The sequence below is a fragment of the Kogia breviceps genome, chromosome 6, assembly GCF_026419965.1.
Source record: "Kogia breviceps isolate mKogBre1 chromosome 6, mKogBre1 haplotype 1, whole genome shotgun sequence".
In the NCBI taxonomy this organism is placed as follows: domain Eukaryota; kingdom Metazoa; phylum Chordata; class Mammalia; order Artiodactyla; family Physeteridae; genus Kogia; species Kogia breviceps.
Window position 1 is genome coordinate 82,701,752 of NC_081315.1, and position 24,414 is coordinate 82,726,165.

Sequence of the window (24,414 nt, forward strand, 5' to 3'; positions counted from 1 at the left end):
ACCTGTTCCTTTAACACAGAAGAGGGAATCAATAAATTACATCTGGGGGGTTTTAGAGAAAGTAGGAGAGAGGAGATGACATACTGTGTCAGGGCCACAGTTCTACACCTGAAGAATCTGGAGCCAGATTCTTCACATCCAGAACATTTAGGTAATGCCTTCCTTGGGCAAGCTCAACGTTACATACATTACATACAGATGTTCATAAATGTGCATTTACTTGTACTGAGGACTTCAGTCTGTTAAGATGCTTTTGTCGCTTGATTTTTGAAGTGGGCCTGTGTTGTTATCAGGTAGCTGTGGTGAGTGAGTTGTTTCAAGGAGGGCATTTGTTATCACTGTAAAGCTGCAGGGCTAGGAGAATTTAATTGTGAAATTTAAAAATTAAGGTATAGTTTATATATAGGGAAGTACACAAATCTTAGGTGTATAGCTGGATGAGTTTTCCCGTATGTATGCACCTGTGTAGCCATTAGCCAGATTTAGAGAACATTTCCATCCTTCCTACAGCTTTCCTCTTGTCCCCTTCCATAGAGTATCCCTCCCATTACACCTCTGTCACTGTAGCTGAGTTTTCCCTGTTTTGAACTTCACATATTTGGAGTCATACAGTATGTGCTCTTTCATGTTGGTGCTCTAATGCTCAGCCTCCCATGTTGTAGTGAGTTGCAGTACTTCATTCTTTTCTACTCTGTGTAGTCTTCCATTGTGTGAATATACTCCCACTTATTCACATTACTGTTGACAGACAGTTGGTTTCCCGAATTTTGGCTGTTGAGAATAATGGTGCTATGAATATTCTTGTGTATGCCTTTTGGTGGACACGTACCATGCATTTCTTCCAGGTGTATTCTTAGGCATGGGATTGCTGGTCGTCCAGCATTAATGGAGTCAAAGTGGTTGTTCAGGTTTACATCCCTGCCGGCTATGTGTGATGCCACCACCTTTTAACCCTTTTAGGACTTGCTGTGTTCCCCACCATCGTTAACAGCACCACCGTCCCCACAGGCACCAAAGCTGGAAACCTTCCTGCCTGTTTAAGATCCTTTTCTTTTGCCTTGTCCAGGTAGGTCATCAATAGGAATGGCCAGTCTTCTGAAATGTCCCAGGAATTCAGTCCCCAGATGTCTTCCAAATGGAGTGGAGAGCTGAACTTCAGCAGTGATAATAATGAGGGTCTCATTAGGATTCATTTTTGCATGGTTCGATTGTTGGGCATAGCGGAAAGGGATGGCACATTGTATTTTGGAACTTCCTGGATTCTCCTTAACGGCAAACAGGTAGCAGAGAACTGAAGCTCGTGGTTGCAAAGTGAGCATGCACGGGCACCCTGCAAAGTTAGCTGCATACCAGACAAATGAATAATAACATGCTAATTATTATCCTGCCTTGGAGAATGTCTGGTAGAGTTATAGCTTCAGGCACTGTGTAAGACCTAGCTTTTTAAGCTGGCAAAACTTTGATTACTATTTTTAGTTCAATTTCTACCCTTAAAAAAAAGGTAGCATACTCCTTGCTACTCCTGGATGGTTTTATGTATTTTAATTAATGTTATCTTACTGCCTTTGTGCTCCAAGGCTGCTTTAGTGAAAGATGTAATTTCAGAAGGCTGATGAAATTAGATGGGTCTCACTGGGAAGACTCTGTTATTCATATTTATGGTTATAAAATATTTCAGGTACATCTATGTATGACATTCCTGGGCTATAGGCACACAGTGTTCTGAATCCATTTGCCTTAGAGTAGTTCAGACCAGTGGAACAGTAGTAACTCTAGTTTAGGGTTGATTTTGTTGGTTTTGGTGTTAAACATGTCTTTACATTTTTCCCTTACAATCTCATCATGCAATGATATGTAAACAAGTGAAAGTAATTCTATAAACCAAGCACACACAACCCTCCCAGCTTTATTACTTTATAGTCAGACTGCACATATTCTTGACTGAATTGGCATGAGACATGGAACCCGGTAGAGATCAGCTTATTTGGGTCTGAATGAGTAGCCAGCTGTGGAACATGGAAAATATATTTTAAATCATTTGCCAGAGCTGAATGCAGTTAATCTTGCAGTAAAGTGAAAGGCAGCTCTCTGAGAAAGAAAAAACAATGTCTTGAGTGAGGCTTGAAATAAGATGCAGTCAATAAAGAGAAAGGCTATAATAAGCTATTTATTATGATCAAATGCTGAGCAGAGTTTCTCATTAGTGGGAGTTAAGAATTAACATATAAGATGTCACAAAGCTATTGAACAGTGATTATATAGTATCTTTCCTACCTTAAAGGTTAGGGTCCTGAAAACCCTCTTGATGGTAGAACTTGAGGTTGCAAAATTTAAAATCCTAGGAGGAAGGGAAGAGTCAGGAGTATGAAGATAATAAGCAAATCTCAGGAACTTTGTACACAACTTTTTTCGAAGTTTCTCTGAAATCAAATAGCCATGTGTACTTTAGAAACCTCATGCCTAGTTTCATTGTGATAGTGTGAATTCCTTTTGCTTTGTGACTATATTAAGAGCCTTTTGTTTTATCCAGGGGCTAGTCTCCTATCCAAATGGTCAATGCCTTCCCTCCTCACCCCGCCCCTTTCCTTCCTTCCAATTCCCATTTAGTCATTTCCTGTTTTGTACCAGGTAGTATTTTAGGCTTTGGGGACACATTGAACCAAAGTCCCTTCCCTCAATAAGATTACGTTCAGGTTGTGGAAGGTAGACAAGTGTCTCAGGGTTGGGTTTTCCTGAAGCAGATGCTGAGATGGAGTTGGGGGAACAAGATGTTTATTTGGGATCAACACGGTGAACGGAAAGGGGGTGGAAGCAGCATTGGGCCAAGGAAGAAGTTGAACTGTGATGCAGATTGGACATGACAGAGCCCCCACCAGCCTGTGGAGACCTCTGGAGTGACGTGGATTCCCTGGCAGAGATTCCGGCACTGAGTGATGACCTCACTCCTTTTAGGTGTGTTACCAGGTGCGGCTGCCCCAGTAGGGGTGTGGCCTCCGGCAGGGAGCTCTCTGCCCTAAGACTGACCAGCTGATCCTGAGGAGCCGGGCCCTGGAGCCCGTCTACCTGCCCCTGCTCTGTGGGTCTTAGCAGTGGATCTTCCAGTCTATCACAGTAAGTGTTTAAAGTATCTGGAGGTGACAGCACAGTGATGGAGAAAGATAAAGCTTGGCAGGGGAGTGGAGAGTGTTGGAGGGAGAAGGCCTTATGGAGGTACTTAAACAGAGATCTAAAGGAACTGAGGGCGCTGGGGCAGAGCAGGCCAGGCTATGGGAAGAGCCAGAGCAAGGGCCCTGAGGAGGAGTGTGTCTGGCCTGTTGGGGGAACGTCAAGGGGCCCAGTGTGTGAGTCGGGGTAGAGTCATGTGGGGCCTTTGGGCCGTGGCACGGAGTTCACCTTTTATTCTGTGTGAGGTGGTATACTAATTTGCTAGGGCTGCTGTAATAGAGTACTACAGACTGCATGGCAAAACAACAGAAATGTATTGTTTCACAGTTCTGGATGTTCTAAGTCCACGATCAAGGTATTATAGGGTTGCTTCCTTCTGATAGCTGTGAGAGAGACTCTGTTCCATCTCTCTCTCCTAGCTTTTGATCATTTGCTGGCAGTAGTTGGTGTTCATTGGCTTGCAGGTCTTGGCCTTCATCTTCACTTGGTGGTCTCCCTATGTGTGTGTCTTTGTGTCCAAATTTCCCCTTCTTATGAGGACACCAGTCATATTGGACTAAGGCCCACCCTAAGGACCTCGACTGATTAATCTGTGATGACCCTCTTTCCAAATAAGGTCACATTCCGAGGTTTTGGGGGTTAAGACTTCAACATATGAATTTGTGGGGGAAACACTTCAACCCACAACAGGTAGGAAGCCATTAGAGGGTTTTGAACAGGTTAATAATATACTAATCAGATTTATGTTTTACAAAGGATCACTCTGCTTTGTGGAGATTAGAGTGAAGGGAGGAAGCAGAGGCATTGCTATAACTGAGGCAGGAGATGATGTTCGCCGTGCCAGGTGCTAGAGGTGCTAGTGAGTGGTCAGGTTCTAGATATAAGGTAGAGCTGTTATCCCATTAGATTAGATTAGATGGGGAGAGAAAGAGGGGAGAGAAAGAGAGGAAACGAACGCAGAGGCAAGGATGGCTCCTGAACAGCTGGAAGAATGGAGTTGCCATGTACTGAGATGGACAGGGTTTTGGGAGGAGCCAGTTAGGTGGTAATAGTAGGAATTTGATTTAGGACTGAAGTTTGTGATGCCTGGTAGACACTCATGTAGAGAGAGAGGCTGAGCAGGCAATTGGATACATGAGAGATTCTGGAATCCAGAGTTCAAAGATGAGAAGGGACCAGCAAAGAAGACCCTAGAAAGAGGAGTCAGTGAGGTAGAAAGTGAACCCAAAGAAAGGGGGGGGGCAGTGTTTCAGAAGGCACGTAATGAATATGTTTCAAGACAGAGTAATCATCCAGTAGAATAAGGATTCAGATTGAGCACTGGCTTCGACAACACGTAGGCCATCGGTGACTTTGACAAGAGCAGTTTTGATAGAACGACAAGGATGGAAGCCTGATTGGGGTGAACTCAGTGGGAAGAGAGAAAGTAGAAGCTGTAAATATAGGCAGCTCTTACTTTTATGAGTAGCTTGCTGAGGCTGGGGGCCCATGTTCACCCCAGAGGTACAGAGTAACTAGGATGCTAGAAAGGGGAAAACCTTTGGGAAACCTTTATGTAACTGTCTTAGAATGGAGGTCAGGTACTTCTCAGGCTCCTTCCCCTTTTCTTTTACAGGGTTATATAACCTTAACTCTGCTCGGTAATAACAGCTTCATGCCAAAGTACGTTATGTTAGCCCCTCTCAGACAAGCTTTAGCTCCTTTCCTCCCAACAGGATAATATAGTAATACTGAGTTCTTGAGGGGTGAGTAAGGCAGTGTTAGGGTTATATAGGATTAGTCATGAAATAATAAGGGAAGAAAAATTTGACCTGAAAGGAAATTTATCTGGGATTCACTTGCTTGAATAAGGAAAATGAAGAAATTGTACATAATTAGCCCTCAGGATAATTTACATCCAAAAACAATTTTAGTAGCTTCTCAATTTCACCCTTCGCATATGTTAAAATCAATAATTATGAGTAAGGTGTAATTGACAGACTTGAATATCATCTCTTGTCATCTTCCCAGTCCACCAAGGTAAGGAAGCGGAAGACCCGGAAGGGCAACTGCAATAATTAAACAGAAGGGCCTTGGGTTGTATCTGCACCTCCTCAGTGAAGCCATTAGGAGAAGCTCTGTGCACTTGCTGGGAACTGAATGTAGGTGATAGTGTGAACTTAAACTTTCAGGGAGACCTGTACAATTTCAGAATCAAAGGAGATATTAAATGCTTTGTTTCTACAAGGCCATATTAGGTCTGAATCTTTTAAACATAAATGATAGAATTAAATTTGATCACTAATGTCCTCCCTTCTTTGAAGGGCACACGTATTCTATTAACTCACAGAATTAGCAAATGTGATTAGTTTGTGAGATGAAAGGGATTTTTTTCTTTCAGGGATTTATTCCCTTCTACTGAGTCACAGAAGAAAAAAAAGGGCGGGGGGGGGAGTGGAATTAAACTGCCCAATGAGAAGAGCTTTAGATTTAATAAAAGGGAAGCTTTTCCTAATGAGGCTCCTTGAGGCTGGACATGGCTTCCCTGTGGGATGTATAAATCACTGCCTTGTAGATGGTCAAGGTGTGGAAAGGCACAGTGATCGGGATACTTAAATGGGGGTGGGGAGGCCTCTTGGTCCATTGGAAGATATAAGAAAACACCTGGGCAAGTTTCACTCTACTTTTAAAGACCCTCAATCAAGCAAACCAGCACAATCCCACCTTTCTGCAGGTTTACTTAGGCTTGTTCAAGACCCGTGGGACCACGGTGTTTGAAAGCAGTTGTGTTCGTGTAGGAGATCGTGAGGTAGAGACAGACATACAGCTTTATACGGATTCACAGACCCAAGCCTTTGCCCTCGAGACAAAAGATTTCTCAGGTTTTTGTCCATTCCTCTCCTTACTGTGTTCTTGCAACTTTCCTTTTTGTCTTATCTGAGATTGGCCTCTTAAATTCAGCAATTAAATTTAGGTGGGAAAGAAAGAGGAGGATTAAAATTAGTTGGGTAGGGCTTCCCAGGTGGCGCAGTGGTTGAGAATCCGCCTGCCGATGCAGGAGACACGGGTTCGTGCCCGGGTCCGGGAAGATCCCACATGCCGCGGAGAAAATTAGCTGGGTAGTGTTTCTATTAAATCTTGTAATGAGTTAACATTATGGAATACTGTTTTGTCTTCTTTCCCCCCCGAGGCTGTAAAATATTGTCATTTCCAACATAAAGGAAGATTCCTAGGCTGCTGTCTTCCTTTCTTCTGAATTCATATATAATCTCGCATTATTAACCCTTTGCGGCTCTTTTTTATGCCAATGTATGTGTTATGGGAAATTTTAAATAAAGCCAGCTGTGTTAAATATTCATAGAATTGATTTTCACTTGTTTAAAGTCTTTGGTGATTTATCTTCAGGGAGTGTTAATACGGCAGTAATTCTGCGTTACATTTCTTGCACCAACCTTTAATTGATACTATATTTCACGAGGATTATTGCAGGTTTATTGCTGTAGTATTTAGAGTTGTGGTTCTGTGCTAGTAATTCAGAGGAATCGGATTCCTGAATCTGTTGTTTCCATTTTAATTGTGTGTGCTTTTGAGCTGACAAGTTTGAGAAGGGCCGATAACTGTTTAAAAGACCTGATGTACAAAAACCATTTTGGTGGAGTAGACCTGGAGATACTTTGCTTGTGGATGTCGTTTTGTGAGTCTTTTTTTTTTTTTTTTAAATGATGGTATGTAAATTTAATCTGTATTCCTTTTTAAAATGATATGAAAATTGATAAAATCTATATTATTTTGGTGGCTGTTTTACTTTTTTTTTTTTTTTGTGGTATGCGGGCCTCTTGCTGTAGTGGCCTCTCCCGCTGCGGAGCACAGGCTCCGGACGCGCAGGCCCAGCGGCCATGGCTCACGGGCCCAGCCGCTCCACGGCATGTGGGGTCTTTCCGGACCGGGGCACGAACCCGTGTCCCCTGCATCGGCAGGCGGACTCTCAACCACTGCGCCACCAGGGAAGCCCCTGTTTTACTTCTTAATTAAGGTACCTGGGCTATCTCAGACTGTGTGAATGGCAGCAATTGTATTGCTTTTTAAAGCAGACTGATTTACATTGTTATTCTCTTCTAGAAACTGCAGTAGTTTTTCAAACCACTAGGACAACCAGTATTCTAACTGTGCAGTTCTCATTGGAACCTCACACAGTAGGGCAGTTAGTAGGTGCTCACTATTATATTTGAAAGAACAAATAAATGTCTGTACAATGAAAGACATTTTGTTGAGTAAATACACAGATGTCCATGCACTAGAAATGGCACCTATATGACACAGTAGCGGGCCCTTAAGGAAGAAGGAAGGTTTGCCCATCAATCACAGTCCTTAATAAATCCTGGTTTAATGAATGAAAAGCAGGAAAAGAGGTCGGAGGCAGTTCTAGGTGAGTAGAAGGAAAGAGTAAAAACCACAGAGGCTGGAAAGTGCGAGGCCACGCCAAGGCCTTAGTATGTTTTATTGGATTTAACTCGGGCAGGAGAATACTCTGGAAGGAACTCCAGACTAGGGGTTGGCACTTTGGTTCTTTGCCACTGAATGTGACCTTGGGTGGCTCTGAATTTGGGGCCTCTGCCTTCCCTAAAGGCTTACTGTGAGGCTCAGATGAGAAAATTTATATGAGTGTTTTGCAAGCCATGAAGGGTCATACCTATGAGGTGTTGCTGTGAGCCTTGATGGATGCTGAGGGTCATTCATTCATCCATCAAATACTTACCGCCACCTGCAGCAGGCCATGCCTTATGATAGACAGTGGTGGGTACAATGCTGGCCTTACCTCCTGGGTTTTCATTCTAGTGGTAAGAAAGGTATTAACCAAACAATCACTCAAGTAAGTAATTACAAACTGTGGTAAATACTGTGAAGTACAGTGTGCTAGTGGCTCATTTAGTCTGGTTCTGGGGTCTGAGGGTTACCCTGTACTGCGTGGAGTCGTTAAGGTTCTTGCAGGGAGTGACTTAAACCCAGCATTGCTTTAGGGAGTTTCCTCTAGTGGATAGGATAGATTGATGAAGGATTGGAGCCTGGGAAAACACTTAAATGAAGCTACTGTTATAGATATCATACATCTGTCACAGGACATACATATGTCATATTTTGGAATTATTTTAATGTTTCAAATGTTTAATGTTGATATTTTCACGTGCAGTTTTCTAGAGTCTTGATGTTGTTTGGTTTTCATTTGGTATATTAGTGATCATCTATGTTTAGTTAAACATGAAGTTACCATAAAATATTAGTGAACACATATAGGTTCTTGTGTGTGCCAGAGACACTGTGCTTAGTGCTTTATATATATTGACTCCTATTAACTCTCAACAGCCACGTGAGGTGCTGAGACCGTGTTATCCTCATTTTGCAGATGAGGAAACTGAACCTTGCTCAAGGATATACAGCTGGTAAGTGGGACTTGGACCCAGGCCATCTAGTTCCGATGATATGTTCTTAATTACTTCGTTATCACCTTTTCACTTAAAAAGAAAGAATTCATTTAACGTTCTGTAAGAGAAGGTAAAATGCCAGTAAGGCAATCTTTACATGAACACTATGAATCCCTTGTCTCAATATATTTCCTTTGTGTTTTTTAAAAATAAATTTTTGCCCATTACAAAATAAGGAAGAAAACCTATTTTAATGCAAAAAAAATTTTAAGTTATATTGTGGTTTTATCATTTTGCCAGGAGGAATTATAAAAGTTTGGTAGTCCTTGACATTGCTTTGTAGGCTGCATGTCTCCCCAGTTTTTCCTTTATTTCATAACCAGAATAACTATCAGCCAAGTGGGTGGGTGTCCAGATCTGTCACTGTAGTAGATTTTATGTTTGCTTCTTGCTTTCCATTGCCCATAAGAGCTTCAGTCCATTTCAGTTGTATGTTTAGTTCCAGGGCAATAGAATCTTAGAGTGGGTAGCACCCGTGGTGTGTGTACATCAGCTGACTCCCAGAGACCACAGATGGAGACCCGAGAATTAAAGCAAACAGGGTCATGGTGCTAATTATCGGTAGAGCCACAGTTGGAGGGCAGGACCTGGGACATCGGCCCAGTGTCCCTCCACAGCATGGTTTAGGTTTTGCATGTGGAGGGTAGCGGCATACACCACCCCAAAATATGACTGTAGGAGTTTAGGACGTGCCACCTCCGAATATGCCACTTTGATGTATTGATTATTCTGAACTGTAGGTGCTTGAAAAAAACAAATGCAAGGGAGAGGCTTTGACCCAACTCCCCTTATCTGCCTGAAAACAGATCCTCCAAAAGGAACTTAGTTGTCATAGATCCTCACTCCAGGAGCTTCATCAACGAGGGAGGACTGACTCTTATCGCAGGAGAGGAGCCTAGGTGTCGACACCACCCCCAGACAGACTTTGTCACAAACTATCATAAGTCCTGCCTAATCTTCTAAGAGCCCATTTATCTTTCTAGAAAATCATTTACTTTCCACTAAGAGGCCAGCTTCCCACTCCGCTTTCCCTATTATGATGGTGTTTAAGTCTGAATTCTAAGGCACCTCCTTGAGTTATTCATTTTCCTCTGGGTATCTTCCATGTATACAAAGTATACATGTTAATAAGTTTCTGTTTGTTTTTCTCTTGTTAATCTGTTCTTTATTACAAGGGTTTCAGCTAAGAACTCAGAAGTGTGGAAGGAAAATTATTTTTCCTCCGCTACCCGGTTCTATGGCCCCCCCTTTTTTTCCGCACATTGTTTCCGTTCTATTTCATTTGCGTAATATAATTGACAGTGAAATTTTGTATTAATTCAGCCAAATCCCAGTGCTTTGAAGTGGGGGTAGGACTATTAGTTCAAAATGAGTTTTTGTTCAAATTATTTCAATTTGAGTATTAATACAATCTTAAAATTTTTTCCCTGTAATTTTAGTTTTCTCAACCTAGTAATGCTAAATGAGACTTCCTATGTTAATTTCCCTCATCACACTATTGTACTTTTCATTTGTTTTGCTTAGTTTTCCTAACGCTAAATTAAAACTTTAATCCTGAGCTGTGGGCCAATGTGGATAAGCTATAAAAAAAGTCTGAGTTCAGAATTAAACTAAACCTATGGCTTTGGCTTAGTTTGGTTTATGGTTCAAAACAATTTTCTATATTGATAGTAAGAGAAAGTGTTTTGCAGTATCTCATAAAAGAGTACTTTTTGATTCTGCACTTGTTTCTTGACCTTTGAAAGAAAGTCCCCTGAGGGCTCTGCTTTTATTTGGTTAATGCTGTTAACTGCTAAAAAGCATATTCTCTGTAGGAATTGGGTGTGGGTATAATGTTACTAAAAAGAGACATACACTGTGCAGTCATTTTCTTTATGTGGTTAGAACCTCATTTTGGAGTCCTTATACTTTTTGTGATTGGTGTATCTTTCTGTACATTGTATTTTGTCCCCATTTTATCATCTACCAGTTACGTCACAGTAATAGAGCCAGGAGGCCAGAATCTCTTGAATATTCTGTGCAGAATTTTGTGTTACAGGATAAGCTCTCTTATCTGGGATTATCATGACCAGCAGCTGCTCAGTTGAAGTGGAGAAGTGTAAAAAAAAATGCTACATTTATATCTTAAGCATTTTATTTTAAATTCAAACATATAAATGTACATCTGTTTGCTAATTTCTGAGGTAGGACCTGGTAAGTGGTTTCCATGTTGTTTTTTGCACATAAACCACAACCTGTGACGTCTGGTCCACCTGGTTTTCGGTTGGGCTTGCTTTAAAGTGTTATTGGAACTTCAGGATACTTGTGAACTATGAATGTAGAATCCTTCCAGATTTTTCTGATTTGCCTCCCCATCCTTTGCCACTTCTTCATGCCTAATATAACAGCAGTTATTTTAGTGTTACTGTTTTATTGTGTTATTCCACAGTATTCAGATGTTCAACTTCGTTTTCATAGAAACATTTTTTCTGAACTCATATTTTATGTTTTTATATACAATTTATTATGTGTTTGGATACAATTAAATTAAATTATAAGAACAACTGGCATAAATAGAAGTAAACACATCTGACCCTGGAGGAGGATACAGCTTTGCTGGTGGGAGCATATCACTGCTTCTTAACCTATATATGGTTGAAGGTCTAGTCTTCCTATTTTCAATCTGTCATGGACCTATACTATTATTAACAAAAGAAAGAAATAAAAAAAGACATATGATATGCAAGCCTTAATTCTTTTTAACATTTTAGAAACAACATAAATAAAATTATATCTCAGAAAGTACAAACACAACAAATAATGTGGGAAAAAATTACAAAATCTGTGCATGGTCTTCAAAAGCATGCGTGTAGGCAATTCACGTAAAGAATCACTATTACTCTTGTTAATTTGTTAATCCAGTTATAACTAAACAAAATTTGGGAGTAAAATGGTGATGCTCCACATTAAATACCCTATGTATACTTTTAACAAACTCTGTATGTATCAGTGCTTAAGATTTTTAGTGTCAGAAATGAACTTCTTGCTTGTTTATCTACTCTAGGCTGGGTTAGTGATAGCTTATCTTGGGGTTAATGAATAACGTATATCTAAACTGGTTGTGGGTTTGTTTTAATAACACTCACGGTAGAGGAACTGGCCTTGTAGAGGGATGTTCATGAGGATGAAAAAAGGCAAAGCAGTTTCAGCAAGCTCAAGATCTTCATTTTTCACTTTTCTTCAAAATGAAGCAAGCAATGCTCTAGCGTCGAAATCCACCTTCAGTTCTTCCTCAGTAGCCAGTTCCAACTTGTCCTTTAAACTTATGGTCAAATTTAAATGATCTTTTGATGAAAAAAATGGATGTGGATTTTAATACATTTATATTAAAATGTATTAACAACCTTAAACCATCCCTCGTGGTCACATGGTTCTAGAGCACTTGACTAGTAGGCAGCTGGTGCCTCCTGCAGCTCACCTCACAAGGTCAACACCGCCAGAACTGGTCACTGAGATGAGTTCACTATTCATGCACTTGGATGTGGCGACTGTGTGTAATGACTACCCACGTTTGTAAATGCTCACTCTCCATTTCCTGGGCAGCTGGTAACAAATAGTTTGCAGACTGGCATCCACCTCTAGACCCCACCTTGAGAAGCCCTGGGCTCAGGTAGCACCTCTTACTAGCTGTGAGCCGCTGGTGTGCGGAAACATCAGTTGTTATGCTCTACAGAGGCAGTGGGGTGTGCTGATTAATCTGGCAAGTAGGTTAAAGGGGAGAACAGTTAAGAGAGCTGCTTTTGAATAAACACCCCTGCCCCCCCCACCAAGGTTCTTAGCTTTCATGAGAGTCACAGTATCAGATGTATGCGTGTGCATCTTTGTATATATTATGTGTCCGTTTATCCAGTGACTGAGGATAGGGATCATGCTGTCATCTGCAGGAGTTCATGACATGCCTTCCCAAATGTGCCGCTTTGGTATATTGATTGTTTTAAACTAAAGGCACTTGAAAAACAGCAAATGCAGTGCGAGGCTTTCTCTGAACTCCCCTTATCTACCTAAAGACAGACCCTCCAAAAGGAACTCAGTTGTCACAAATCCTCTCCCCAGGAGTTTCATCAACCGGGGAAGATTACCTCTTCACATACACCACACCCAGACAGACTTTATAACAAACAGTCATGTCTCCCATCTATCCTTCTAAGGGCCCATTCATCTTACCTAAAAATCATTTACTCTCCCCTGAGAGGCCAACAAACATCCCTCCCTTTCTTTCCCGTATTACGATGGTATATAAACTCTCAAATCTCACTGCTTTTTTTTGGGTACTTACTTTATTTTTCCTGTGATGTCCCCATGTGTGTAATATTAAAAATGAATAAATTTGTAGACCTTTTCTCCTGTTAATCTGCCTGTTCTCAGTTTATTTTGTAGACCTAGCTATCGAACCTAGGTGGGTAGAAGGAAAGTCTCCCCCCGCATCTTTGTCCATCCTTGAATTACCCACTGGGCTTTGCATGCAGCTGCTAGATATTGCTGCATGTTTTATATATATATATACATATATATATATGTATATATATATATACACATACATACATATATATATATATGTATGTATGTGTATATATATATCTGGAAGTTCAGTGGAGATATTTTCCAGAGCCAAGTTCTTTAAAGTGTAGTTTTCTTCTAAGGAAACAGCACACTTGAATTCTCATTTCTCCTCTGGTTTCCTTTGCCTGAGTGTATTGCCTGGGCCCAGGAGAATTTAGCTGCTGTTAAAGTGAAACATATCTTGAAAAAATGATCAGTTTGGGTGTTTCAACCCCCCACTTTTATCTTTTCACTAACTTAACAATTGTGAATGATTTTAAATCCTCCTATGAACAAGGACTGCTCAGGATAGCTGTGATTTATCCTACTTTTCATGAGTTCATAGTTGAGGTAGAAGCAAGTTTTTCAAGCAAATGAAATTTTGGCCATAGTTAAAACTCATTTTCATGAAAGTTATTAGTGAGGTCTTTGTTGTTTGAAAAAGGAGCAAATGCCCTTACTGTAATAACCGGGTGTTTGAAAGAGAAGGCAACAATAAAGGCTACAGAGGGAAGTGAAAATGTACTGATGATGAGTATAGATATCTCAGAGTAAAAAAAGTGTAGTGTGTTAATTTTAGAAGCATTTTCTTTCTTGATGTTATACCTTGCAGTTTGAAGTTTTTCAGTATCCTAAAAATGAGCTGACTTGACAGTCAAAAAGTATCATTGAAAAAATGACAACTTGGCATCTTTTGCTAGGCTTTTTTCTCCTCCAGCGGGTGAAAGAAAAAGCAGTTGTAAATTTCAAGCATATTTAGAGCAAAGGCATTGTGACGTAATTCTTTTGTTTTTTATAAATAAATTTATTTACTTATTTTTGGCTGCGCTGGGTCTTTGTTGCTGCGCGTGGGCTTTCTCTAGTTGTGGCGAGTGGGGGCTACTCTTCCTTGCGGTGCGCAGGCTTCTGATTGCAGTGGCTTCTCTTGTTGCTGAGTGTGGGCTCTAGGCACGTGGGCTTCAGTAGTTGCAGCATGTGGGCTCAGTAGTTGTGGCTCGCGGGCTCTAGAACACAGGCTCAGTAGTTGTGGCACGTGGGCTTAGTTGCTCCGTGGCATGTGGGATCTTCCTGGACCAGGGCTTGAACCCATGTCCCCTGCATTGGCAGGCGGATTCTTAACCACTGCACCACCAGGGAAGTCCCCGTAATTCTAATAGCTATCACATAATGAGTGCTTACCATATCCATATGCTTGACATACTATGCTTTGTTTAAACCTTGAAAGAAGCCAAGGACTTGGGCAGGATCACCCACCCCTGTGTCTGAAGTGCAAAATACTGTGCTAGACTTTGGGATGTGGTGGTATGCAAACCAGACTTAGTCCCTGCCCTCTGGTTGCTCCTAATTTAATCAGGAGACCAAGAGCCTTTATGTAATTAGAAGTGGTGGTAGGTTCTATGAAGAGAAATCATAGGGTGCTATGAGAACACCACCAAACAGAGGGCGCTCATTAGTTCTCAAGGTTGGTCAGTGAAAGCTTTGCTGATTAAGTGATATTTAAGCTGAAACCTGAATGATATTGATGACTGGAAGTTAGCTAGGCTAAAGTGTGTGTGTGTGTGTGTGTGTGTGTGTGTGTGTGTGTGTGTGTGTGTGTGTGTGTATGTTGGGGTAGAGGGGTGGGAAGACATTCTAGACAAAGAGAACAGTTTGCACTGAGTCTTTGGAGTGAAGATCAAGGCTGACTCAGGGTCTGGAGGGTGCAAGGGGGAGGGACCCTGATGAAGTGTGGGATAGTGGGCAGGGCCCAGGACACCAGGCTACCACCCGGATTTTGGTTTCTATCTTAAATGCAACGGAAAACTATCTCAGAGTTTTAGGTTGGGGAAAGACATGGATAGGATTACCTTTTATAAGAATCATTCTAGGTCACTGTGGATATAGGTCCTAAGAGAGCCATATTAAAAAGGTTATTCAGTTGAAACCAACAGGCTGCTAAACCTTTGCTGAGTTGTGTATGAGTTTGGCTCTTGGCCCTTGGCTATTTTGTCCTCCATAATCCTTTATTCAGCAAGATTCAAAGCTGGCTGCTGACATCTCCTGCTTTACAAGATGACTGTACCTTGAGTACGTTCTTTTGGTTGGGAGCTGCCTGTTAATCTTTGCAAGAAAATGTGGGCAGTAATGATCTTTGGGTGTTGCAGGCTTGCAGAATGGTTGTTGGGCAGGGCCCAGAGCAAGTAGCTCTTTATCGCCATAGTTTGGGGTCTGGCTCTCAGCTTTAATAACCTGGAGAATCAGTTCTTTTCTCAGCACACCTGTAAGGTGACTGGACTCTGGGGATTGGGCTTTTGTTAACTCAAATCATAAGAGATTCATGTAAACTAAAATATCAGATGGTTAATGTTAAAGACTAGGGCCAGAAAGGGGTCTGGACACGAGTTCTGGAGGGAAACCTACCCGGGAAGCCAAATGAGAGTAACGTCATGCATTGGTTAGATCTCGATAAGGGCCATCTCTGCAGAGGAGACGAGACCCCTTAGTCCTCTGGACATTAATAGACATTGTACGGGTTTTTGCTGCGCTTGGTTTCTTTTTCGTTGGTTCATACACTTCCTTGTCTATTTAAAATTTTTTAGCGTTTTAAACTTTTTATTCTGAAATAATTTTAGGCTTTCCAAAAAATAGCAAAAAGTACAAAGAATTCCTTTACATTCTTCATTTAGATTTTCTTATTGTAAGGGTCTTATATAATCACTGTACAGTGATCAAGAATCAGGGACTAAACATTGATTTAATATTATTATCCAGGGACCTTATTCAAATTTTGCCAGTTAATGTCCCATTAATGTTCTTTTTGGTCTAGGATCCAATCCAGGATTACATGTTACATTCAGTTGTCATAGTGCCTTAGTTGTGTTAATATGGAGCAATGCCTCACCTTTCTTTGTCTTTCATAACCTCGACACTCTGGAGAGTAGTGGCCAGTTATTTTGTAGAATGCTCCTCATTTTGAGTTTGTTGGCTGTTTCTTCATGACTGAATGAAGGTTATGCATTTTTGTTAAGAATATTATGGAAGTGATCTTGTGTGCTTCTCAGGGTCTCATATCATTCCTCGGTTTTTAACTATAAAGTAATTTATTTGTTCTTCCTTCCAAACGGATATGATAATATTAAGTAGCCTCAAGCTTCTCAAACTTCAGATAATGTGGACCTCTGAGACTTTGTCTGGGGGCACACATTATGGCTTGAGAAACACTAACAAGAGTTAAATGCTGTCATTTTGAGTGATCTTGGTACCAGCACGCTTGTAAATGCAGTTGTAGGAATTGAGATTACTTGACTGTAAGAAGGTTGGCATGTGAATGGCCTAAAGTATGCTTATATTATTATGTATTAATTTTTAAAAACATCAAAAAAAAAACCAACAAATAGAAAGTTTCTAGATCTCAGACTCCTGGGGAAAATGTCCCTGGGCCCCCCAGTGAGGGAAGCTTTGGAGGAGGCTATGACTCCTTGCTAACTGCCTCATTTACCAGATCTTGCTAAGGGTTTTAGGAGTTCCCTGGGCTTGAACTGATTATTCAGGGTGGGTACCTCCCCGCCTCCCCCACTAACCTGCTCACCTCACCTATTATACATGGGCTTCTAACTTAGAGTAACCTCATTCTGTTTTAGATTCATGAAAGAAATAAAACTAGTCAACATTTTTCTTAACAAAGTTCATTCTTTCCTAGTTCCTTCCATTTCTAGTTTTATCTTTAAAACCTACAGTAATATTTTCTTTTCCTTTTTTTTCTCTATTCATTTTTGGCTTTTCACCCTGGTAAAATACTATTAAAATAAATCAGCTAAATTTCAGCATAAATATAGTGAAAGCCAGCAGTTGAAATGATTGCAGCTTGAAAAATGTTAGATGGAGGCACTTTAGAAGAAAGATTTCACTGTATCACAGGCTGCTGCTTTGAAATAACTCATGTTTCTTTCCCACCTCTAAACTGTCATTTTTCCAATTCTCCTTTTTTGGAAGCTTCAGTATTCAAAGGTTTGACAACAATTTAGTAAAATGAAATCACTCCCCACTGTGTGTGACATTTGCTTGAAGATAATTCATTTGGCTCAAAATTGACAGTTGCTGAAATGAGTGAAACAAAGAAATGTTTACATGCGTTCATTTTTTAAAGGAAGGAAATCCATCAAGGTGGCCATTTAATTGCAGGGCTCTGAAAGCCTTTATCTGAATATATATCTTTGCTTGGATATTTTCTTCTTTAGTTTCATGTAGAGTTTTATGTAATGATTGGAATTCTTGGTACCTTTGCCTGTGCTGTATCTTACCTCCATCTTTGTCCATTCTTCCACCTTACTTTGGGTTGGTAATCAGTTTCCAGTATCAGGTAGAATAGATTCTATTGTAAATGGCAGAAAATTCAACTCAGATAGGCTTAAGCAGTAAAGAGTATCTGTTGGCTCAGTGAACTAAAAAGTAGAGATGACATATCGGGTTTAGGTATGGTTTGAACAAGGCTATGGTTTCATTGCTCAGATCTTTTTTTTTTTTTTTTTTTTTTTTTTTTTTTTTTTTTTTTTTTTTTTTTTTCGGTATGCGGGCCTCTCACTGTTGTGGCCTCTCCCGTTGCGGAGCACAGGCTCCGGACGCACAGGCTCAGCGGCCATGGCTCACGGGCTTAGTTGCTCCGCGGCATGTGGGATCTTCCCGGACCAGGGCACGAACCCGTGTCTCCTGCATCGGCAGGCGGATTCTCAACCACTGCGCCACCAGGGAAGCCCCATTGCTCAGATCTTTAGGCCAGTGCTTCTCAAGCTATCTGAGGAAAGGAACTAAAAAAAAAAAAACAATTCTAAACCAGTGCAGATCAGTACTTTTATAACATACATTACAAACACAAGTGAATTACTAGAAAAATGAAATTTAAAAAGGCAAATATATCCCATATTTTTAAAGTTAAATTCAACAGATGTAAAACTTTTCTGCCAAGTTGCTGTAAATGTTTCTAAACATGTTTATTTCTGTCCTGACCTTGTAATAGACTGTTACAGGCTATTGAGAAGCCCTGCTTTGGGACTGGCCTTTCCTGCTAGCTTTTTCAGTGTGGTTTTTTCAGGGTGGTAAAATGGCTGCTAGTAGCTTCCAGAATGATGTGTATCCTTGTTCACGTCTAGGGAAAGAGTTTTCCTAACTATTGTTCAAAAGCGTTGCGGTTCATACCCATTAGATCAATTCAGAGCCCTTCTCTGTAATCAGGGGAATGCCATTAGCCAATGGCATTGTTATTTGTCCATTCTCGAGCCACTGAATGTTAGAAGGAAGATAGGAACATAGGGATGGGGGTGGGCAGTCTCACTTAAACCATACGTTTGCCATTCAGTGCTGGGGAGGCACCTGCAAGACTGACTACTATTTGGTATTGATAAAGACACCAATAGCCACCATTTGTATTTATGTTCAGCATATGGTGTAACAAAAAGTTACTATTTCGTCTTTGTCCCAGGTTGCTGGCACAGAGCTCCTAGAACCGTTGGAATCCCTGAGTGGTCAGAATGTCTTTTGTATGCTAATGAGATGACTTCTGGCTGAGGGTTGGAAGGACACTGCTAGGTAGCTTCAGGATGAGGGCTGGGCACCAGGAACACCAAGCCATTATTAGATGGTTGAGCTTCAGCCCCTCCCTGAACCTCGGGGGTTGGGGGAGAAGAGAGGGACTAGAGATTAAGTTCAGTCACCAAGTGCCAGTGATTTTTTTTTTTAATGACTCAGTTATTTTTCTTTATTATTTTCCTTCCACTATCAGGAAAAAATAAATGCAAATTGTTTATAATTTATTTATAATTGGAGAATGAAAAGTAAATCAATACCATGCATCAGCAACCTCTTTAAGAAAAATTCTTTTCAATGTCATCTTGAACTGTACTTTAGTTGGAGACTTATTTTGTCTAGCAGAGGGACAGGCATTTTGATAAACAAGAGTGTGTAATATTTTTTATGGAATTTGTCAGCTTTCAACAAGAAATTAAATGACCATCTTTAAAGGATACTCAGTGTCCATAATAACATGCTTAGGTATGTTATCAACAAGAACGTCTCCCACTGCCTTGGGAAATTCTGGTCTGGAGGAGCTGATGATTCAAATAACTGGATCTGAAGAGAAGTAGGTCCTTCACATTTTGATTCCTGCTTCTCTGACTTCAGGCATAATTCTCCGTAATCCTTCTTCCTCAGACACCTTTGATTTGGTTTTGACCAACAAAAATGAATGAGAATCTATTTTCATTATTAATTTGTGTGACCCACTGAGTTAAAAAAGCAGAGATGTTAAAAGTAGAAGGACAAGTGCAAGTCAGCCTTCGCAGGGGTGTGGTCCCTTGATGGTCACGGTGGTTCAGAAGGTGGTGCTTAGCTCTGCAGGTAAAGAGACATATTGTCACCTAACACAGGGGCGATGAGGTGAAGGAAAACAGAGACATTTTATAAAACATTGTTATATAAAGCCAATTACAATTCTTACTCTTGTAAATGGTTCATGCATCCTTCACCTAATAGGAAAGTATATAGTGAAATTACCGTCTAAAAATTACTTTGTCATCATGGGATTGGGAAGTTATGAAAAGGCAATTCTATCAAGTTCATCAAACAATACACAAGCATTTTTAGTGTGATACGTGTACAACTACCAAGCAAACTAGAATACTTTTGATGGACAGCACCGAGGACACAATAAAACACCCTTACTGACAAATGCTCTTTTTTATATAATCCATGGAAGGTGGCATGGATATGGGATTAAAAGCATGACCTTCGAGTCAAATTATTGCTCTGTGATCTTGAGGAAAATCTCCTCAAATCTCAGTTTCCTCACAGTGCCAGTGATTTAATCAGTCACGTTTAGGTGATGAAACCTACATAAAACCCCCAAATGACTGGGTTGGTGAACACATAGTGGTGCTGGGAGGCACATCCAAAGAGGGCGTGGAAACTCCGTGTACCCCTTCCCCTCAGACCTTGCCCTGTGCGGCTCTTCCATTTGGCTCTTCCTGAGTTGTGTCCTATGTGATGAACTACTAAATGTAATTAAAGTGTTTTCCTGAGTTCTGTGAGCTGTTCTCGTGAACCTGAGGAGGTAGGTGTTGTGGGCTAAGTAAGATAGAAATACAGGTGACCTGGGAACAGGGTGCTCGTCACTGGCCTCTGAAATGAGGGCAGTCTTGTTGGAGTGAGCCCTTAAACTTGTGGGTCTGATGCTCCCTCTGGGTAGTTGGTGTCGAAATTGAATTGTAGGACGCCCAGTTGGCATTGCAGGATCAGAGAATCAGAGATAGATCTTCAGCATTCTTGAGAGGCAGGTGCTAATGTGACCCTAGCGTACAGTGAGGAAATAGGCGATTTACCCAGTGCTACACAGCTAAAACTCACACACCTGAGGTTCTTTGGATTCCAAATCTCAAACTGTCTTCCTTTATGTGCCTGTGTTGCAGACATCTCAAATGGTCAGTTAAAATACGAAATACTTGATTTTTTTGTGACAGAAGTATTCAAGATTTAATGGGTTAGGGAAGTGGTTTATTACTCCGATGATGAAACTTTCTGAAAATGGGGCTGAAGGGAAAATATACCCACTTAAAATCCTTTGTAAAATAAAACTTAAAAAGAAAAATGAGAATCCAGAAGGTGGACATTATGTTAACCTTGATATATACTCGAACACCTGGATTTAATATAGTCCTCTAAAAAATAGGTATGCTTTAAGGGATCATTTAGGAATACTCCTAAGTGAAAGGAATCAATCTCTAAGTTGTAACTTTCTGTTGGTCCTAAAAATATTTGGAGTTTACTTTTTGTGCTTACATTAAAGCTAGTGGGATACAGGATTTGAAATTCAGGGGATAAAATAGCTATTTTAGTTATTTAAAAGTTACCATGAGAAGTGATATTATTATTTCACTTTTTCAGGCAGTCTGTATAAAAAATAAGGTTTTTTGGTTTGCTTTTTTTTTTTTAACATCTTTATTGGAGTATAATTGCTTTACAATGGTGTGTTCGTTTCTCCTTTATAACAAAGTGAATCAGTTATACATATACATATGTTCCCATATCTCTTCCCTTTTGCGTCTCCCTCCCTCCTACCCCTCTAGGCGGTCACAAACCACCCAGCTGATTTCCCTGTACTGTGCGGCTGCTTCCCACTAGCTATATATTTTACTTTTGGTAGTGTATATATGTCCATGACACTCTCTCACTTTGTCACAGCTTACCCTTCTCCCTCCCCATATCCTCAAGTCCATTCTCTAGTAGGTCTGTGTCTTTATTCCCGTCTTACCCCTAGGTTCTTCATGACCTTTTTTTTTTCTTCTTAGATTCCATATATATGTGTTAGCATATGGTATTTATTTTTCTCTTTCTGACTTACTTCACTCTGTATGACAGACTCTAGGTCCATCCCCCTCACTACAAATAACTCAGTTTCATTTCTTTTTATGGCTGAGTAATATTCCATTGTATATATGTGTCACATCTTCTTTATCCATTCATCTGTTGATGGACACTTAGGTTGCTTCCATGTCCTGGCTATTGTAAATAGAGCTGCAATGAACATTTTGGAACATGACTCTTTTTGAATTATGGTTTTCTCAGGGTATGTGCCCAGTAGTGGGATTGCTGGGTTGTATGGTAATTCTATTTTTAGTTTTTTAAAAAACCTCTGTACTGTTCTCCATAGTGGCTGTATCAATTTACATTCCCACCAACAGTGCAAGAGGGTTCCCTTTTCTCCACACCCTCTCCAGCATTTATTGTTTCTAGATTTTTTGATGATGGCCATTCTGACGGGTGTGAGATGATATCTCATTGTAGTTTTGATTTGCAATCCTCTAATGATTAATGATGTTGAGCATTCTTTCATGTGTTTGTTGGCAATCTGTATATCTTCCTTGGAGAAATGTCTATTTAGGTCTTCTGCCCATTTTTGGATTGGGTTGTTTGTTTTTTTTGTTATTGAGCTGCATGAGCTGCTTGTAAATTTTGGAGATTAATCCTTTGTCAGTTGCTTCATTTGCAAATATTTTCTCCCATTCTGAGGGTTGTCTTTTGGTCTTGTTTATGGTTTCCTTTGCTGTGCAAAGCTTTTAAGTTTCATTAAGTCCCACTTGTTTATTTTTGTTTTTATTTCCATTTCTCTAGGAGGTGGGTCAAAAAGGATCTTGCTGTGATTTATGTCATACAGTGTTCTGCCTATGTTTTTCTCTAAGAGTTTGATAGTGTCTGGCCTTACATTTAGGTCTTTAATCCATTTTGAGTTTATTTTTGTGTATGGTGTTAAGGAGTGTTCTAATTTCATACTTTTACATGTACCTGTTCAGTTTTCCCAGCACCACTTATTGAAGAGGCTGTCTTTTCTCCACTGTATATTCTTGCCTCCTTTATCAAAGATAAGGTGACCATATGTACATGGGTTTATCTCTGGGCTTTCTATCCTGTTCCATTGATCTATATTTCTGTTTTTGTGCCAGTACCATACTGTCTTGATTACTGTAGCTTTGTAGTATAGTCTTAAGTCAGGGCATCTGATTCCTCCAGCTCCATTTTTTGTTCTCAAGATTGCTTGGGCTATTCGGGGTCTTCTGTGTTTCCATACAAATTGTGAAATTTTTTGTTCTAGTTCTGTGAAAAATGCCAGTGGTAGTTTGATAGGGATTGCATTGAATCTGTAGAATTGCTTTGGGTAGTAAAGTCATTTTCACGATGTTGATTCTTCCAAACCAAGAACATGGTATATTTCTCCATCTATTTGTATCATCTTTAATGTCTTTCATCAGTGTCTTATAATTCTCTGCATACAGGTCTTTTGTCTCCTTAGGTAGGTTTATTCCTAGATATTTTATTCTTTTTGTTGCAATGGTAAATGGGAGTGTTTCCTTAATTTCTCTTTCAGATTTTTCATCACTATTGTATAGGAATGCAAGAGATTTCTGTGCATTAATTTTGTATCCTGCTACTTTACCAGATTCATTGATTAGCTCTAGTAGTTTTTTCGTAGCATCTTTAGGATTCTCTATGTATAGTATCATGTCATCTGCAAACAGTGACAGCTTTACTTCTTCTTTTCTGATTTGGATTCCTTTTATTTCTTTTCTTCTCTGATTGCTGTGGCTAAAACTTCCAAAACTATGTTGAATAATAGTGGTGAGAGTGGGCAACCTTGTCTTGTTCCTGATCTTAGTGGAAATGGTTTCAATTTTTCAACACTGAGGACGATGTTGGCTGTGGGTTTGTCATATATGGCCTTTATTATGTTGAGGAATGTTCCCTCTATGCCTACTTTCTGGAGGGTTTTTATCGTAAATGGGTGTTGAATTCTGTCGAAAGATTTCTCTGCATCTATTGAGATGATCATATGGTTTTTGTCCTTCAATTTGTTGATATGGTGTATCATGTTGATTGATTTGCGTATATTGAAGAATCCTTGCATTCCTGGAATAAACCTCAGTTGATCATGGTGTATGATCCTTTTAATGTGCTGTTGGATTCTGTTTGCTAGTATTTTGTTGAGGATTTTTGCATCTATGTTCATCAGTGATATTGGCCTGTAGTTTTCTTTCTTTGTGACATCTTTGTCTGGTTTTGGTATCAGGGTGTTGGTGGCCTCGTAGAATGAGTTTGGGAGTGTTCCTCCCTCTGCTATATTTTGGAAGAGTTTGAGAAGGATAGGTGTTAACTCTTCTCTAAATGTTTGATAGAATTCACCTGTGAAGCCATCTGGTCCTGGGCTCTTGTTTGTTGGAAGATTTTTAACCACAGTTTCAATTTCAGTGCTTGTGACTGGTCTGTTCATATTTTCTATTGCTTCCTGGTTCAGTCTTGGCAGGTTGTGCATTTCTAAGAATTTGTCCATTTCTTCCAGGTTGTCCATTTTATTGGCATAGAGTTGCTTGTAGTAATCTGTCATGATCTTTTGTATTTCTGCACTGTCAGTTGTTACTTCTCCTTTTTCATTTCTAATTCTATTGATTTGAGTCTTCTCCCTTTTTTTCTTGATGAGTGTGGCTAAAGGTTTATCAATTTTGTTTATCTTCTCAAAGAACCAGCTTTTAGTTTTATTGATCTTAGATATCGTTTCCTTCATTTCTTTTTCATTTATTTCTGATCTGATCTTTATGATATCTTTCCTTCTGCTAACTTTGGGGTTTTTTCATTCTTCCTTCTCTAATTGCTTTAGAGCAACTAAATTGCTTTAGTGCAGGGTTAGGTTGTTTAT

At 40.1% G+C, this 24,414-nt stretch overlaps 1 protein-coding gene across 42 annotated transcripts in view; it reads left to right on the forward strand.

Moving 5' to 3' along the window:
* APBB2 (amyloid beta precursor protein binding family B member 2) overlaps positions 1-24,414 on the forward strand; it is a 381,324-nt gene that overhangs the window by 24,551 nt on the left and 332,359 nt on the right. For 12 of the 42 annotated variants that reach the window (XM_067036201.1, XM_067036193.1, XM_067036176.1 and 9 more), the window contains one exon: positions 8,506-8,582. The exons of 14 other annotated variants lie outside the window; for them this stretch is intronic. The gene's annotated coding sequence lies outside the window, so the exon portion shown is untranslated. Of the gene's footprint in view, positions 1-2,651; positions 3,112-8,505; positions 8,583-24,414 lie in introns of those variants that run through there. 16 more of the 42 variants (XM_067036174.1, XM_067036194.1, XM_067036200.1 and 13 more) reach the window with 6 other exon arrangements.